The 19,511-nt window shown below is 44.6% G+C and overlaps 1 long non-coding RNA gene across 5 annotated transcripts in view; it reads right to left on the minus strand.

Annotated features, from left to right (window-relative positions):
• LOC146174941 (uncharacterized) overlaps window positions 1–19,511 on the minus strand; it is a 190,558-nt gene that overhangs the window by 101,757 nt on the left and 69,290 nt on the right. The window contains exon 4 of one of the 5 annotated variants that reach the window (XR_014702040.1): window positions 11,713–11,748. The exons of 3 other annotated variants lie outside the window; for them this stretch is intronic. This is a non-coding gene — a long non-coding RNA (uncharacterized LOC146174941). Of the gene's footprint in view, window positions 1–11,712; window positions 11,749–19,028; window positions 19,137–19,511 lie in introns of those variants that run through there. One more of the 5 variants, XR_014702039.1, reaches the window with a different exon arrangement.

The raw sequence follows: 19,511 nt of genomic DNA on the forward strand, positions 1-19,511 counted from the left end.
ACCAGTGCCACTGGGTGCCAGCGCTCCAGCGCCATACCTGATTATGGTCCCAGTATGACGCTGGAAACTGGGCGCACTGTGACGCGGCATACTGGGACGCTCCGCACTGGGGGCACTGTTCGCCCGGAGAAAAAAAGGCGTGGGAGAAAAATTACAAAGTAAAAAGTAACGAAACAAGTTAGGTACATAAAAAAACCTAGAAAATTAAAAAAAAAATACATATTAGTGCACCAAGCGCGCCTCAAACTACGTCCCTAGGTACTTACTAATCACTAGCCCAGCACGCTAACCACTCGGCCACGCCGAGAACTCGGTTTTCTTGTACCATTTCTGCATTTTATGTCATGACCCGCATTTATAAGATTGGGAATTCATGTTTCGCAGTCTACAGGCCATTGCTACCTTTCTAACAATTGCAACTTCTTGATCATTTTAGCTTGTTGTCTGCTCTCACGACTTGCAACTAATGTTCTGGGTGCCTATGCGCGCTATTTTGTGCACTGGAATTATTTTAACATGTGGAGTTTGACATCGCTGGCAAATTTACCAGCGCCGGCTCTTGGGTGGTGCTCTGCTACCGTGGGCGTAATTTTCGCTGAACACGGAGCTTTAGTAAAAGCCTTCAAGGAAAAAAGTGCGACCGAGCTTCAATAACGGCACGCGCCGCAGCGATGACCCTAATTGCGTGTAACTAAACCTTATTTGTATGCAAACATTGCGGGAAGCGTTGCGATGACCGAGGGCTCGGCTGCTTGATATGCAGAGTAAGAAGGAGCGCAAAAGCTTGAGAAACACGCCAAATATTATGTATTACAAGCGCAGTATGTAGTTGCTTTTTCTCTCATGGGCCCATCGCTCTTTAAACTACTCTTTTCCTGGTTTGTGTTTTTCTTTCTGCTGTTTATACTGGGCCGTGGTGCAGGCTACGATCGCCTGCGATTGAGCCCGCATTGATCATTTTGGCAATAATCATTGCGTTAGAGTGCCCTTAAGATCAGCTGTGAAGTTGGTTATGCATGGTAGCCCACATTATTCAATTTCAGCTTTCGTTGTGCTTTAATCGCCAGTGTGTCATGAGATCGAGACGCTGCGGTCGTTGTCTCTCTCGAAACGCTCGAAACGACCTATGGAAACATGGAAACTCTAGAAAAAAGATACTGCCTTTGTTTTCCTACAAATGCGCAACGACTTCGCAGCAAAAAGCGCTTGCTTGAACCATATTTTTCATATGCCCCCCGATGGTCGATTGAAAGTACGCTGTTGCCTTGTTAGGCCCTGAGGGATGCTACTCCGGCTGACGCCGCAGGCCGCACCGGCTATACTGGGGCACTGGGACCAGTGCGGCCCCAGCGCACATACAGGGCTTCTCCCAGTGCATCGCGGATGCCACCGACACACCCAGCGTCGAAAGGCTAATCCCAGCGTTTTTCTTCCATCGCAGATGTGCAGCCAGTGTCTTCCCGTTACTGCTCCAGAGAATATCGCAGACCTCCAGCGTGCCCAGCAGATCCAGTGCAAAACCAGCGCGAAAATCTTACGGGTTTCGCACTGGAGACACTGGTTTTTGCAACAAGGATTGAGTTGCGAAACGTTCATGAAGAACCTTTGGTTATATGCGCACAGTCTGAGGAATCGGCGCACAGCTTCCTTGTCACCGGGCTTTGGAAACTGTGCGATCGCAGCTGTTTTCTGTGGGTCGGGGCGACATTATTCCTAGCTTACGATCTGACCAAGAAACAAAATCGCTTCGTAGGCGAAGTGACACTTCTCTGCTTTCAACATTAAACCTGAGGACGTGATAGCGTCAAGTACCGTTCGAAGCTGTGTCAGATGGCCTTCAAAGTTTGACGAGAACACAACGACCTCGTCCAAATAAAAAACAGAACAAATATGCCACTTTAAGCCCACCAGGAAACTGTCCCCCTACTGACAAATTCTAAATAAAATTCGTACAGGAAACCATATACAGGTTTACTGTACAGGATCTGGGATACAGGATTGAGGGCTATATCAGGAAATTCCTACACTGCCTGGAAAGTCCGAAATGAAACCGTGCGGAGCTCTGATAGCGGAAGGGCCTGTATGGTTGATGGCCCTCGTTTCCGGAAAGAAACGCGTTGCCAGGGTGGAAAAAGTATGCTACAATATAAAATAAACAACTACATTTAAAATAATAAATAAATTAAGTTTACTACCAAGTGTGGATTCGAATCTCGGGTCTCATGGTCTTTAGACGGGCACCTTAATCACTACTGTATGGGTTTTTTTTTCTTTATTGCCTGTCATCACCAACACAAAACAAAACCAACAAAAACGCGCTATAAACAGAACGCTCACAGCAGAGCTTTTACCTTAAGCATGACACTGTTAATACAGAAGCCGGCAGGTTCATACGAGTTGCCTTTGTCAAGTTAAAATTCCTTCATCTCGCATAGTGGTTCGGCTCCTGAACTCCAGACTGGCACAGTGGTCTTCAATTTCTGCATTTCAACCGATGCGTGTATACTCTCGCGAAAGTAGAGCCTTGCAAGGCGGGCGTCAGCGTCACAGTGAAAACCCGCCATTCTGGACCGCCATAGACTGTGCAGGCTTATTAGCATAACCGTATCAAGTGTAATCCCATCATTATTTTCACTTGGTAGGAATCTAATCCCGTATAAGTCTAATGGTAAATCTTTTTTAACAGTTCGTTGCAGCCCATCCCAAAAATGGACGCCTTTCCAACAGTGCAGAAATACATGGTCTATTGTCTCTGGCTGTTTACTTATTAAGCAAAGTGAACCCCATGGCAGATAAAAGCCCTTGCTTTCAAAAAACTTTCGTGCCGATATTGTTCCTGTATGTAACTTAAAGAAAAACGTCTTTACCCCAGGAGAAACTGGCATTCTTTTCACACGCTTCAGTACGTCTTGACCTAGACGGCCGCTATACAAGGCTCTGTACACAGGAACAGAGAAGAAGTCACAAACAGCTTTATACAGGTTCTTCTTTTTCACTGAACTTAAGTATTCTGTCGAGAAGCGAGCTGACAGAATTCGAACACTGCTGACAACCTCTTTGAAAAAACAAATTGTTGGGTCCCACCAGACGTGTGGTATAAAGGGCCGGTTCATTACAACAAATATTCATAAGGCGAGGTGCGTGCTGGAATGTTGTGACGTTGCTTGCGCGAGGGTCGCGCTTCTTCAGCTCGACCTAGAAAAGGCGTTTGACTGTGTTCCACATGATGCATTGTTTGCAATATTGCATTATATCAATGTTGGTTCTATTATCAGAGAGGGCGTAGCCCTGGCGTGCCGAAACTTCACAACGCGATTTATTGTTAATAAAGTACTAGGGGAACCCATAAATGTGCGGCGTTAGGTACGTCAGGGTTGTCCCCTCAGCCCTCTTCTATTCTGCATTTATATCGCAACCTTATGCCTGTCTATTATGCAAAACCCATCTGTTCAGGACTTTCAACTGTACATGTCTGAGGTCAAACGTTTGGCGTACGCTGATGATGTGGCAGTGTTTTTACGAACAAAGAAAGTATTCGCGCAGCAGTTGAAGTTGTGAAAGATTTTAGTGCGACCACAGGAAGTCCAGTAAACTGGGGAAAGTGTCTTGGCTTCTGGCACGGGGCGTGGACATCAACGTCTGACTTTTTTGCCAACGTTACATGGGTTACAACACCCGTGAAGTATTTGGGCGTACCTCAAGAATTCTATGAAGACAGCAAGCCATTTTGGCGCGCCCAAGTTCAGGAAATACGGGAGAAGGCTGACAAGAGGAAAAGAGTGCCGCTGTCTATCTTTGTACGAGCCACTGTGTGTAATCTATTTTTTGTTCCCAAGGTGTGGTACGTCATGCAAGCACTTCATTGTTCTAGGTTGAGTGTTCAAAAGCTACACCGAATCTTTGCTGTGTTTGTATGGGCATCAAGCTGGGAAAGATGTAGTCAGGATAACCTGTTCCGGCCAATTAAAGACGGAGGTCTCGGGCTTGCTCACTTATTTGTGCGCCAGCTTGTAAACAGATTTATTTTCTTTCGCGACGTTACCGATCCCTTTTTGCGCACTGTGTGCCAAGTGAAGCTCGCGCGGGCGTTGCCCAATTTCGTTGTTGCCAAGGAAAACATGCCAGGGCGTCTTTCTAGTTTTTATCACTACTCTATGGCGGGTTATGGTTACATTGGTTATCACTCAATATATGTAGCTTCTTTTGCTCTTTCGCACTTCGTATGTTTTCCTTGGCAGTAGAATTTGTGGCCGTAATTCACCGATCGCCCTTTAAACACGCTCAATATCTTTGCAGGCTATCACGAGGGTTCACAAATGTGCCGTATCTTTATAATTCGTCGCTTTATTGAAGGTAAACCTCAAGATATCATAATTTACTGGTGCTTACGTGTTTTTTATCGTCGACGAACGATTGTGAGGTTTCCAACATGCAGATATATCCGGTGCACTAATACTACGTCAATGAATACACTTCTGACTGAGTGGTCTCAATATGTACACATTCGAGAACGCGTCGCCCGGTGTGCGGCTATCTGCGCATCTTTCGATGGTCTGCGCTGTGTGTTTATTTTTTCTCGAGCAGTTTTTTGTCATCGCTAGTGAAACAATACGTTCGTGCTTCCAATTTCTCGTTGAAGGCGACAGATCTTCAGTCACAGATACGACGACGCACCGCGAGATCGTACGAGCTGCAGCGACTGTGGTAGGCGCAAAAGCGACGCGACGCGCGTATATACTTGCTAGCGAACACTTCGACGGCTTCGCATTTTCGAGGTATTTGAGAAACGAAGCGTACCCATTATATACAGAATTGTTGTATAATATGTTTAGTATCATGCTTATTTAGTGCGCTGGCGTGTCCGACATGGTCATTCTGGTTGAGCTTCGTCGATCGGCCCGGCTTCTGTTCAGAAGCGGAATACTCTGCCCGGTATCAGTTCCAGAAATGACGCGGTAGTCCGGTTTCTGGTTAACGGATACAGGCTGAACCGAAATGAAACCGCGCAGAACTATCATTCCGGAAATTCCTGTATGGTCCGTGGCCCTTGTTTCAGAAGAAAACTGGACGCCAGGCTGGAAAAAGCATGCAGAGCTATACAATAACACCACTACATTTGAAAAGGAAAAAGAAAGAAAAAGAAAAAACTGAAAAAGAAAGAAAAAGAAAATAGAAAAATATTTTTCGCGTTATTAGAACTTAGGTATTTAGCCAGCAAGTACGCACTTTAACCACTACACCACGGCATTTTTTTTTCTTTATTGCCGACTTTGACATTTGAAAGTGAAATCAAAAATACAGTGCGCAAAACGCGTAAGCCAGGCTTCGGCAAACACGGATTAAATTCTCTCAGCGACACCAAAACATCAAGCAAGGTAATCCATTCTGGTGGATCAGGGAGTGCTCGGTAACACTCTCTTAGCGAAACGACCCTTTCAACAAAATGCAAGCGAACAGGACGCACGACAAGATCAGCATGTTCAATTTGCATCCTCGTTTCCCATATTGAGTGCAGGCCCAGAAGCATAATCAAATCATATGGTATATCCTGTGATGTTTCCATCGGCAAGAATCTTATTCATATGGATCGAGTGGTAACCGTTTCTTAAGCGTGCGCTGTAAACATCCCAGTGAAATATTTTGTCCCAGCAGTCAAGAAAAACATGCTCTATTGTTTCTGGTTTTTTGCATAAAAAACAATTGGTAGTCCAGGGTATGAAGATGCTTTTGCTATGAAGCCATGTCTTAACGGGTTGCGTGTTAGTGTGCAATTTAAAGAAAATAGTTTTGACTGAAGATATTACCGGCATTGTTTTAACTCTTTTATGGACGTCTTGTCCGGGGCCTCCACGGTATGGCAAACGGTACAATGGCTGAGGAAGCAGGACGCCGATGAGGTCTCTATAGACTTTCTTCTTGGTGGCATTGCACAGATATTCATGAGAGAAACGCACATTTAACAACCTATAAGCAAGCATAACTTCACGCAGATATCCAGTCACGGCACCGCACATAATTTGACATGACGACACCACGAACCCTGGAAGGTGTCTGCTGAGCCTGACTTGAATCACTGTCCGGAGAAATGGATTGTTTTGGTCGCGTAGATAAATAAAGCGCGATACATCCTGGCGCATAAATAAATGCACAAGCCCTAGTCCTCCCTTCTTGGCAGGAAGGAAAAGATTGGTTCGACTTGTTCTCTCCCATCGCGAAGCCCAAATGAACACAGCAAAAACACGATGAATTTTTTGTACACTGATCCTCATGGCACCCAGCACATTCATTACATACCAGATCTTAAATACAAGGAATAAATTGCAGATTGTGGCTCGGGAAAACATCGACAATTCCCTTCCTTCCACGCGTCAGCCTTTTCTTTAGCAGACAACGCTTGGTTAGCCCAATATGGCTCTGGGTAGCGATAGGCATCAAGCGGTACACCAAGATAACCTTTGGAACAGATGCCCAATTGAGCCGACAAAAATTGTCCGACGTGGCTTCCCAGTCTCCATGCAAAAGCCATGACTCTCTTCCCAGTTTATCTGGGCCCCAGTGCACTCGCAAAATTGTTGTACAGTCGAGTGCGATTTGAAGGTTATCGCGCGAGCGTCGACCGGGAACATGAACAGCGCCATGGCCCAGAATTCTCTGCCGAGGCGAGAGAGGTATCAGGCCAGCTTCCCTCACTCTTTTCGCTTTTTCTTTAGCAGCCGTCACTCCCTGATGGGAATGGGACATCACTTTCTTTTTTTTTCTTTTGGCTCTGCGAACAGGCAGCGATCGTTTTGCACACGACGTATTCTTCGGTATTATCTGAAATTGGACTCTTTATCGCAACAAATGAAAAGCTTAAAATAGAGAGAAAGGACGGTGCGTTTGTCGCGGGGGTAATGGTTGTTGTATGGAACAGCGAACGAGGGAGAGAAGAGTGCGAAATCATGATTTTTCTTCTTCCAAACCAGGCCGCCAGGTGCCTGGAGTGCAAGGCTGGTCGACGCTCGCGCGATAACCTTCAAATCGCGCTCGACTGTACAACAGTTGTGGCATGCTGAATACTGTCTCTGTCGAAGCAAAAAATGGCGATATCATCGGCGTAAGCCAAGCTTTTAACATGAGCCGCCTGCAGTCTATAACCTGTTATAAGTTGGCTATTTGCAATGGCGGGATACGGTGGTAGCGATTATATATCTCCTGCGGTCGTAATTGAACAATCGCCCTTTAAACATGCTGCATATTTTTCCTGGCTATCACGAAGGGTTATCCGTGTCCCGCATATTTACAATGTATCGCTTTCTTGCATACAAATCCCAGAATGTCACAATTAACTAGTGCTGATGTGTTTTGTCATCGTCTTCGAACGCATGCAATTTTTTGCTACATATAATATATGCGGTGCACCAACACTTGTAATATTCCTTGTTTTAGGTTCATCTGCTTCCAGCGGAGCCGCGACGTCAATAATTTACTTCTGACCAAGTGTTCTGCATTCGTAAACACTCGAGGAAGCGACTCCCGATGTCCGGCTGACCTGTGCATATTTCGATGGTCAGCGATGTTTGATTTGTTTTCGAGCGTATTTTATCCGCGCTAACGAAACGCTATGTTCTTGCTTGCACTTTCGCGTTGAAGGTGGCAGATCTTAAGTCGCAGATTATGAAGATGCACCGCAAGATCGTAGAAGCTGCAGCGACTGTTGCACACGCAAAAGCAAAACGCGATGCACGTATGTATTTGCTAGCGCACACATCCACGGCTTCATATCTTCAAGGTATGTGCGAAGCAATGCGTACTCCACATATACAGAAAAGTTGTAGCATTTAATATGTATGGTTTCAAGCTTATTTAGCGTGAAGGCATGTTCCGACGCGGTCATCCTGGCTGAGCTTCACGATCCGCCTGAATTGTACTGAAAATTGGAAATACTCTGTCCCGTATCAGCTTCATTCATATCGGGTTTGTCTGGTTTCTGTTAAACCGGACATGACCTGTCCTACATATGAGCTCAACAGGACTGGTCCGCCCTGCTTCATATCCATACTGTCTGGGATGTCATGTATAAGTTGCATACTGGAAATGGTCTGCCCTGTATTAACTCGATACCGGAATGGACCGTTTGGGTTGAGATTTATACCGACATGACCTGTCCGATATAAACCCCTTAAGCTTCATTTAGGACTGGTCACACCGGTATCAAATTTACACGGGATAAACAGGACCGGTTGAAACCCGTTTGTCGCGATACGGGATTTTTCACTACGGCCATTAGACGTCATTACGTGGCTGGTGCGGAGCACAAACAAAATGTCATTATCTTTAATTCGGAGAGGCCACCAGTTGTTATGAACGCCGTCTTCTCGCAGTCTCTATCGTCGACTTCAATTTGCCAGTACTTGCCCTTCAGGTCCATCTACGAGAAGTACTTAGTGTTACAGAGCTAGTCCAGTGTGTCGTCGATGCGGGGAAGTGGGTAGACATCCGTCTTAATTATTCTATTTAGGTGGTGGTAATCAATGCAGAAGTGCAGTGTGCTGACTTTCTTCACCACAACCACAGTCGCCGCCCAGGGGCTTTTGGATGTCAGGAACACGTCATCACGCAGCATTTCCTCAACTTGATCGCGTATGGCCTAGCGTTCTCGCTGCGATACACGGTAGGGGCCTTGACGTAGCGGTTGAGTGTTTTCGTCCGTGATGATGCGATGCTTTGCCAACGGAGTTTCCCGCACCTTCGGCGCTGAAGAAAAGTACTCGCTATCGTTTTCAATAAGAGTGCGAATCCAGTCTTGTCTGTCTCAAGGGAGCACTGGGTTAATGTCAAAATTGGGCTGCTTGGCTTGGTTGGTTGCATCGTCTTCAAGTTGGCTGGGGAGGGCGAAGACTTCTCTGGCGTCCTCTAACTCGTCAAAGAAAGCAATCATCATGCCCTTGTTAAGGTTCTGGTATTCGTCGGTGAAGTTTGTTACGAGAACATGAGGTTGCCCATGACGGAAACTGACGATGCATGTAATTCCAAGTCCTCTATAAAATAACAACTGCGTGTTCCCTTCGACAACTCCTTCCGTGATTTCGACTTCTTTTGTAACCACAGGGACGATGACGCTTGATCGGGGAGGTACGGTCATTTCTCCAGCGAGAACGTTGCGAGCGACGTAATGCGGCGAAGTTCTCGTAGCAGGTCGAGAGCTTGAGTCGGAGCTTGTCGGTCGAGAGCTTGACGAGTTTGAATCGGAGGTCGATGTTCGCTCGATGTTCGTTCAGAAAATCCATGCCCAGAATTACATCGCGGGAACAGTGCTGTAGGACGACGAGGCTGGTAGAGTAGGTACGCCCTACTCTAACCCTTGCGGTGTATTGCCCGAATGCGTAATATATTTACCACCACCAGCAGTGCGGATTAGTGGACTGTCCCAAGTGGTCGTTACTTTCTTGAGCTGGGCGGCGAAACCTCCACTGATGACAGAGTACTCGGTTCCGGTGTACTTTAGGGCAGTAACCGTGCGTCCGTCGCCAGCGACCTCAAGGTCGCTTGTTCGCATCCTAGTATTGCACGTTGGCTTCTGTGTTCGATAACTGCTTCGTCTCATGCTGAGGTCGCGGTTTGGGCACACCGTCGTCACGTCAATATGCAGCGATGTCAATTTGAAGTCTAGTCGTGACCTCGTCGACGTTGTCGTCATGTGGATCGGCGATTTAATGGCTACATCGTCTTGACTTGTCAACGCCGATTGTGGATCTTCGTGTTTTCGCCGCGAAGAAGCCTCACTTCCGCAGGTTGCTCTATTTAGCTAGCCCTGCGTGGGCTTGGGGACCGTCCGCGCAAACTGTCTTTGCAGGTATGGCCTGGCGACTTAACGGGAGCTCTGTACGGCGAGGATGAGTGTGATAGACAAATTAGCGACGCGTCCTCTCCCCTCCGCAGGAAATCGTCGATTTCTTGTGGCCGCTCGCCATGACGAAGTCGTGGTGCATCGATGGCGAAGCCGCGCAGGCTGATGCGTCTGTAAGGGCAGTAGCGTAGGAGGCGGGAGACCTCATCGTAGTGTGGAAGTATAAAGACCGGTTGTTCGCAGTCCTCCAGGTCTCGCCCTTATTGGGGCTTGAGTGTCATAGGTAGGTTTGACGGGAAGGGACCAAGGGGCGACTTTCAGGAATAGGGCGGTAGCGGCGAGGGCTTAAGTCACGTCGGGGTGCAGGACGACGTAATACAGCGGCAAAGTTCATGGCTGCTGCTTCTTGCACTGGAGCAGCCTGAGCAGTTACTTGAGGAACAACCAGTGCCTGCTTGACTTCTACACGGGCCACTTCCTCGAGCGTCACCATCTGGGGTTGGTGGAATGGCGGCAGCAACTGGTAGCGTTCTTCTCGCACGATATCCCTGATGAGATCCGCTGCTGTATGGGCTTGCGTAGACCGGCTGGTGCGGTCGTTCGTAGTTGCGCATCCGGGTGTCCATCGTCATCTCGATGGTCGACGCTTCACTTTCGAATTCCGCCACGGTTTTTAGCAGATTGCTGACAGGACCGGCAAAAAGAGACTAGCGCCTCACATTAAAAATTTCACTTTCTCACCTTCGGTGATGGTATGGTCGGTTCGGCGAAAGAGGCGCTTCATTTCCTCTACGTAGACCAGGACAGGCACGTTTGGGAGTTGACGTCTTGATTGGAGGAGGACCTGAGCCCTTTCTTCTTGGACGTCATTTACAAAGGCTTTAAAAAACTCTCCTTTGAATGCCTCCCAATCCTTCAAAAAAGTCTCGTGATTTTAGAACCAAACTCGTGCATGTCCTTGAAGAACAAAGTAGACTTGCTTGAGTTTCGCAGCGTCGTTCGAGCAGTTGAATTCTGCCACATGGCTGAAAAGGTCCATCCAGTCTTCCACATCTTCACTGAGCAGTCATTGGAAGGTAGCGGGCTCCCGGGGCTGCACGAAGATGACTGGTGCTGTTGACTCGGCCATTTTCAAAGTTGATGCCTTCCGGAGTCGAACGGAGTCAGGCAACAAACCTTGTTCGGGTTGTAGGACTTGTAGTCGGCGGCTGACTCGGTGACCTGTAGGCTGGTATCCCAGATTGACAGGAACAAGGCGGAGGTCTTTGCTTGAAGGATCAAGAGCAGCACCTTCACCAGATGTCACGTAGTGGTGAAAGGCGGTAGACACCAAAAGAAACAGACGTAATATTTCTGAAGTTACCTCTTTAATGGGTTGACTTGCGCCCGCGAAAGAATTAAGCAACTCGGCGGCAACGACAGCAACAAACTTTCTCGTCGATCATCGAACTATGTATGCCTGTGCACACAGAACTGCTCAATTTAAAGGCCGCTCTGAACTATCTAAATAACGTCGCAAACTGTTAGTGGCTCAACCTGGAACATTGTAGAAATATACGCGATTGGTTGGAATCTTCTAGACAGATCTCGGCGCATCTTGTGTGACAAAGAAACGTACGAAGGTTCATCTCGAGCCGTCGAGCATTAATAAGCAAAGAATACAGAATTGATACGCCTGCCAGAATCCCTATCATTAGGCCGCATGCCAGCGGCTGGTAAAAAAAAATACAGTGTTCAAGGTTTCGCGGCAATATAACACTACATTCAAGCCTTTTATTGGGAGAAAACGCCCTTGTTGGGATTTCGCGTGTCTTAGATTTCTTCAAAAATAAACGATCTACACAAACTATAGCCTAAGTATAAAGTATTTAAACACTACTCACCCAATCTTGTGGTCGGTACATGATAGCCTTAGATGCCTATGCGTAATAAAAAGCAACATAACGCAATACAATGTCATCAGCGAGTCCAAGGTTGCCGATGTCTGCTAGATAAACCTTTATAAATGTTCCCAATTTCAAGTATCACTCTGCTTCTTCTCAGATATCTGTGGATACTACTGGGGTGAAAGGGACTTCTTACTTAACGTTTTCTTGATACCTTACGGTGAAGAGGGGTGGCTGCGGCGCCAGTGCACATGTATACCAGTACTGGTAACTACTGGTACGGTCATTTCTACTAAACATTACTTATTTCCTTTGTTTGCATTTTCACTGAACACTTCCTTATGTTGAGAGTTGACCTGTGTTGTCTGATTATGCTACGATGGTTCGTGTTCCTTTCTACACTCTCCCACTAAGTTACTTTCCATTTAAAATAATGTGGTCTTTTCTTCGTCTGCTCGGGTAGTTTTAGGCTTATCGCGTTCATTCATCGAGAACGTTGAATTGGCTGCTGTCAAAGTGATGTTTTTTGTTTTTCCTGGCATTGTTTTCCCTGTGTGTCATTTATGCTGTATTTTCAGTTTTTTCTCCTTCCTCACGCACTCAACATCTCATTATGTGCATTTTACCAGTTTTTCCTGCCTCACGCAACGCTTGCGTCTTGATGCTGCACCCGATGAGTTCAAAGGAGCCGTAATGCTTCCACTCGACTTAGATTTGTGCACACTTCGAGACTTGGGTTGCTTACCATCCATTCTGGTTTTTTTTTCTGTTTCTGGGGCCTACGGAGCTTAAAATGTACGGCGCGACCGGCCTGTGTTGTTACCAGCCTTGAAGAGATACTAGCAGCTTCCCTCTAAAAGCTATTGTTGCCAGTTGAGCGGCGTTATGACATTCAATACATTTTCTCCTTAGCGCGTGCCAACTATCTCCTTGGAAGCAGATAATGTGCGAACCAATGCTCTGACTTGCATTTTCTTGTTTGTTAGTGGAGATATTAGGAGTTCTAACTTGGGGATATGTTTGTGGGCGAAATGTTGTGGCCTAATAAAAAAACACACCACTCATCAGTGGAAGAGCTGCTCTGATTTATAGTAGCCTAGTGAACGACGTCGTAGCGTTTGTACGAGACTGCATATTGTCATGTAGAATGAAAGCTAGCGTTCTATGACGTCTTGAGACATGATTAGTAGTAATAATGCAACATACCCTAGATAAGCACATTAGAAAGCAGCGTATTAGAAAGCAGCATATTTTAAGGTTTTGAGTGTGTGAAACATTATGTGTAGTGATAAGACAGTCTTAATCACGAGTCATGACTCGTAATCATTGGCAACATAGCAAGACTCACCACATTACAATGTAGCCTGAATATTATATGAAACTTGTAAAACTTTGTCTTATTCATTACCACAAAATTAGCCATATACCATGTTGCATCACTCAGCACTTTACAAAGTACGATACTGCAAGGCGTGGTCAATGATTATTATTGACGAAATTTTATCTTAGAGTCATAAGACTGACTCATAGCTTGTTATTCACAACTTATTTTTTGTTCTAATGGATTAGGACTGTACTCATTGCAGTGCAGTCATACTCAATAACAGCTGTCAAATGATCCATGCCAACTTTACAGCGCAGATCTCAATTTTAATGAGCTTCTAATTCCTTATTACAATCAACCAATCAATGTAAATTTTAGGAATGTCAAAGGTTTAGGAAGAGGGGTCATTGTCGGGTGGGAAACAACCTTTCGCTTGCATTTCCTTGATTTATATATTGTAAATCAAAGAAAACTAGAATAAAAAAATAACATGCACCACCTGGTATTCGTACAGCGCGCCTATACTCGACGCAAGGTAAGAAAGATATATGACATGATTTTGTAGCATGAAGTTCAAATTTATTTGCCATATACTAATTGCCTACCATCAATTATTACGGAACCATGAATTAAGTTCCGTTATGCATGACATAAACTATTCAATGATATATAGCCAAAAAGAGTAATCCTCCAGCTGTCAATGAATATTACCTAATTATTGGGAAAAAATGAAGAGCTGCAATTTGCCTAGCGGAATTGTACGGGACATAAGCTATCCAACGACACAGCAATTGTAGCTGTTATGCTCGAAATAAGCAACGGAGCCACGCCGAACTCTCTCTAGACACAAATTCCACACTGACATTGCCTTCGAGGTACGCAAGGGCCGACTAATGATACACATTGAAACAAAGCTTTTGAAAACGCTACTTCAAGGGATACTTCTGTTAGCTTTACGAGCATCATTAGAATCCAGTACGTTGAGTGAGATTTGAAAATCCCTTTATGTCAAGTATTATTACTCATTTATACTATAACAAGAGGCGCATCGCTGTAAAAACTCCATATTGTCACGTAGTGGTGACAAGGCCGTTGACACCAAAAGAAGACACAGGCTTGATGGTACTGAAATTAACTCTTGATTGGATTGACTTGCACCTGCAAAAGAACTAGGTAACTCAGCGGCGGCGATTGCAACAAACGTGCTCGTCGATCGTCGAACAAAGAATGCCCGTCAGACTCTTCAACGCTCAATTTAAAGGCTGCTCAGAACACTCTAGATAATGTCGTAAACAGGTGCCAGCGCAAGCTGGAACATTGTAGAAAGACACACGAGCGGCCGGAATGTTCGAGACAGATCTCGGTGCATCTTGCGCTACAACAAAACCTACAAAGGTGCGACTCGCGACATAAAGCTTTAGCAAACAAAGAATACAGAACTGACACGCGATCCAGAATCAGAGTGATAAGGCCGTACGCCGGAGGCTATTAAAAACAACAAAAACAGTTTTGAAGGTTTCGCGGCAATATCTGTACGTTATACACATATTATTATGAGAATGCAATTGGCGTTGAATAAACATTACTTCTGAAATTTCGGGTAAATTTTGCCATTTCTTGAAGTACACAGCAAAACTGCTCTCCCGATTTATTTGCCCAATTAGGAAAAAAAGACGTGTCGAAAAAACGCTCTGCACTAACATTTCGAGCTATTTACATAATATTGCCAAACGAAGTGCGTTTCTTGGGCAAAAGTTTTGCAGAAAAGCTGAAAATAATTCCGCACAAAATAGTTGGAAAACGCAATACTTTGTTGCCGTAGAATGATACATAATTAGAAAGAGCCTGCGAATAATTGAAATTTCTGTATGTTGATTCGTCAAGAACCTGCTCTTGCTGCAAATAAATGTTCGAGATTAAGACAGGGCAAGTCTGTCTTATCTCCGACACAGACGCAAGACACAATGTGGCCCTGCGTAAGCATCATATACATGCTGGCTACAACCAGCAGCGTTTTAGCCACTAATTTCGAAGACGACCCCCGCTTCAAGGACAGGCATTATGCGCTTGATGTGAGTACATGTGATTTGGTAGATACATTTTAAATGCTCTTCATGTACTTATGGCCCTCCTCCGAGTAGTGTAGCCCAAATTCAACGTATGATAAAACAACATTTTGACGCATTATGTTATTCTGCGCAATCCTACAATAAATATCTACCAAATATGGCCAATAATATGCCAATAGCACATTTTTTTCGGGCCATATCCCCTGCAACTTATGTTACAAATGTTATGTTACAAAAAGTAACAAATTATGCTACTTGCATCATCAAACGAGTTTCTGTCAGTCGTTTCGTTTGTTGTTACATTTATTCCAATATTTGCTTTTTTTTCTTTACATTCATCTATATATTAACAATACACATTTTACCACTCCTCTCAATAATCAAATTTTACCCGGATATTAAGGAATATGAAATTAATATATGGAAAATTAAAGGACAGGAATAGCTCAAATTTACTGCATTATGCGCCCAGTTGTGAATCTGAACCCAAAAATAAATTTTAGCATAGACTAAGAGGCTGCAATAGGATGCGCCTATTGAGCATGGCATATTGATGTATTATTTAGAGATGCCTGAAAAGATGGCGGTTTTTGAAATTCTACTTTCTACTGACGCAAAAACTGTTCGGAGCCGGTGACGTAAGTTTTTGTACTATATACGACAATAAATGTCGGCGTTTGAGATTAGGAAATATATAGTTTGACATCAAAAATAGCCTCTGTTCTCAATTTAAAATAATGCATTTGCAAAGGCATAATGACCACTTGTAGAAGGCAGGTAGAAACAAATATCTAGATACTTTTGAGTTTTGTAATTCTCATGGACGTCGAAGAAGGATGTAATGCTATGGAGAAAGTACATATAAAGAAGAAAAAAAAACGTCACTTCAATAGAGTCCGGCCACCTTATCAGACCAACAACGGCTTGCTGTAGTCAAATTGCTTTATTTAAAAGTATATTGGAGGTACGTGTTCAACGCAAACAGTAATGATGGGTTTGAATCACAATGTGTGAGCTGTTGTCTCATTTTTGGCGTATACCCAGCTGTTTTGACAGTATAGTGTATTTTATAATGACTTTCATCGAGCTATTAATGCGTTTTATAAAGTTTCGCTACCTCGTAATTCACTTAGTACTCAGAAGAGAGTCGTCCAAAAACTCTGAGAGCTTCTCCGCCGATGCTCAGTCTTAAAGCTGTGGCCCGTTTCTCTTTCGCTTCGGATACGCGTCCAAAGGGTCCCTTTCCTCATTAAACAGTGGAATCAAACCGTGAGGACTAATTAGGAAAGCCAGAGCCGGTACGGTACCGCGCTCAGCACTTCCAACACTAGGCCTCAGAAATTCCGTAAATCGTACTCGAACCTGCAAACTCTGGCTTTCTTGCTTCAAATTCTGGCTTTCTTGCTCCAAGTGCTGCTTCCCTCTTTCATGTTCTGCAGCTTTCGCTTCACTTTCTGCAGCTCTCCGCCTTCTGTAGCTCGGTCTTCCCTTGACTTTTGCAATTCTTTCTCAACCCATTCGCGCAACTCAACTCCCTGCAAACCTAAAAGTTCCTCTACCGCGAGCAACTCTGGTGCACTCACTTTTCTCCGATCTATAGTCGCGGGAAAATGAGGCTTGGCCGGCCTGGGCCTGACGTAGGCGCCAAAATTGTGAGGTTCTCTCCTTCAGATCTACTTCCCAACTTGTTCTGTGGCTTATTCAAGGACACCAACCGAAATACAAGACCAGACCGACCACGTTAGCGACGAATGATTTTAACTACACACATGAATGAAACGAAAATATGACGACCAAATAAGACGAAGATTAAACACAAAATAGTCAGGAGTCACCAGTTCTTTGGGTAAGGGAAGCTGATGCAGGAGTTCTGGGTAGTCACAGTCCAGGTAGTCACAAAGGCCTCGGTAAGCCCAGCGGAAGGCTAGGCCACCACACGGGGCCCAATGAAGGCACGAGGCCTCGAATTGCCGCTCCACGGCCGATGAGTCGGGTCTCCCCGACGTGTCTGGTGCCAGCACGGCACTGAACGCTCGTGCCAGTGAAGAGCTGCCGTTACAGCAACGGCAATGAGCTGAAGCTGTATTACTCCCTGGTCCGATCACCTGGGACAGCAAGAGGACCAGGACAGAATGCGGCATGCAGGCCCCGTGTGTGGATTCTCGGGTCAGGCCTTATAGAACACGCACCGCACCGAGCTCCGTGGAGAAACGATCGGCTCCGCAGCTCGCCTGTTCTCTCCTCGAGCCACCCTCCACGTTCACGTTCTCATCTTCTTTCTTCTTTTCTCCAAACTTGGTTTTTCTTTCTTCGTCCTTCCTCAGTTCCTCTCACACCGGTTCTTACGGCGAGAGCCGTTCAGGGTCATGCATCGAAAATTTGTGCGCGTGAGCTTTGCGTTTAATTTGTGCGCTGATGTGTCAGTCGCAAATAGCGGACGTTTGGGGTGGGAGAATAAGAATGAAAACAAATGACGGCATTAGATGATGAATTATAACTGTTTACACTGATAGAGTTAATAACGCTAAAGGCTAATATTGATGAATACTAATGACAAAAATACTTGTATAAACTGCTATGTAATGCTATAATTGTAATGACATCAACTCTTTGGAAATAAGTAAAACACTAGTCATGACTAAATATAACTGCTAATGACTACAAAACGACTAATCTGTCAAACGAGGATCAGTAATCGCCGCAAAAAATTGAAATCTGTAAACATGATTAGCTCTGAACGCCAATGAATACAATGACTAGGCATGAGTCATCATAACTATAGGAGTCATCAAATGTCTGAAACGACGACTTGAATTGTTGAAACTTAGTTAAATGATGAGACGCCAATTTTAAGACAGGAAGGGTAAGCTTTCGCCATTAAGAGATATATAAGACCCTCTAATTTTTTATTGTTATTATTATTTTGCTAGCGTTTACAAGTTGACATTTACATTATCCTAAACTTAACAAAATTCGTTTCGTACCGTAGCCAGGTCGGGAATGAATATATTTGAGAAGGCAGCTTAAAAGACTACGTAAGCTGTGCTTTTATGGGTAGCACGGCTCCAAATTAATAGTTTACATATGCCGCATCAGAATTGTTTTTAGGTACTCATAAATGTGTTGTTCCGTTAACATATTCACTCCCGTTTCCTTTTGCCTCCTATCAGTAACGTATATCAATCATCCTCTAGCATTCCTGCTGCATAATGTTGTAAGCTGCCACATTAATAAAAGAAGGGCTAACACCAATTGAAAGTTTGGAATTTTCCGGTACCAGCTAATTTGCTATAATCATTAGCCTTCTGGGAACTTTCCGCAAAGAGATAAACTGTCCCCAGATATCTGCAGGAGGTGTTATTGTTGCTTCTTGCAGACGCTTGCAAATAGGTTAGCGAATAGTCTAACTGTACATACCCCAAAAAAATCAAACATGATCTTCACAATCAACGTTTTGTTGGACATCTTAGCTCTGATCAACTACCACTCCTGAACCGTTGCATGATATAGCGCATAGATATAAACTATAACTTCATTTAAAATCATTTTTTTTTACTTCAACGTCTTCCTGGTGCAGGGGGTGATATAGTGGCGAGCAGAATTACATATAAGGCCAAAAATAGGGGAGGTAAGAGCAGATGTACAATACAGAGTAAGGTATGAAGGAGAACGATGTTAACAATTCCGAAATCACATTACAAAAAACTAAGAATACCAAGCAAAAGTCAGGTTATGGCTGCGAGGCACAAACTATTTGATTCCAAAAGCACAGGACAGGGTACTTTTTAAGAAAATAGAGAAACAGCAATGAGGCTCTGCTAAGAGCACAAAGGGATCACCTTCACTAAAAGTAAAAAAGGAAGCAGGTGTAAAGTAGCCTGCTACTCACATTATTTCTGGTGTGCCAAAGTACACAGGCTGACCTGCTAGACCATATTGCTAAAGGTATATATTCAGAATCTCCAATTGCTGTACAGAACATATTTATTATTTTTTGGTCTTCGACAACGAAGCAGCAAACATTGTACCTGGCAGGGTATTCCAATCGACAGTTTTAGCTATAAATGAATATTGATAGGGCGCAGGTCGCTAGGAAGTATTTCTTCATTACAGAAGTTATGGCTATATGATGAGACATATTCTGGTTCATTAGCCTTTCGCTCGATAAACGACCATATACCCCGAGAATTAAACGTTACGGCATATTTTGTGTTCCCAGTGTACCAATGACCTTGTCTGAAGGCCGCTGTTCACTGTGATCAGCCGGTGCAGCAGGTAAAAAAAGCAATCTCTAAGGTCAAGTAGAGGACTATTTCAGTACGCAGTTCCACAATCAGGCATATTTTGGCATCGGAGCATGCGCAAGTTAGTATATATATTGCTACGAAGACGACAAAGCGGGC

Source organism: Amblyomma maculatum, chromosome 11 (genome assembly GCF_055883805.1).
Source record: "Amblyomma maculatum isolate TAMU_Amacu chromosome 11, ASM5588380v1, whole genome shotgun sequence".
Lineage (NCBI taxonomy): Eukaryota > Metazoa > Arthropoda > Arachnida > Ixodida > Ixodidae > Amblyomma > Amblyomma maculatum.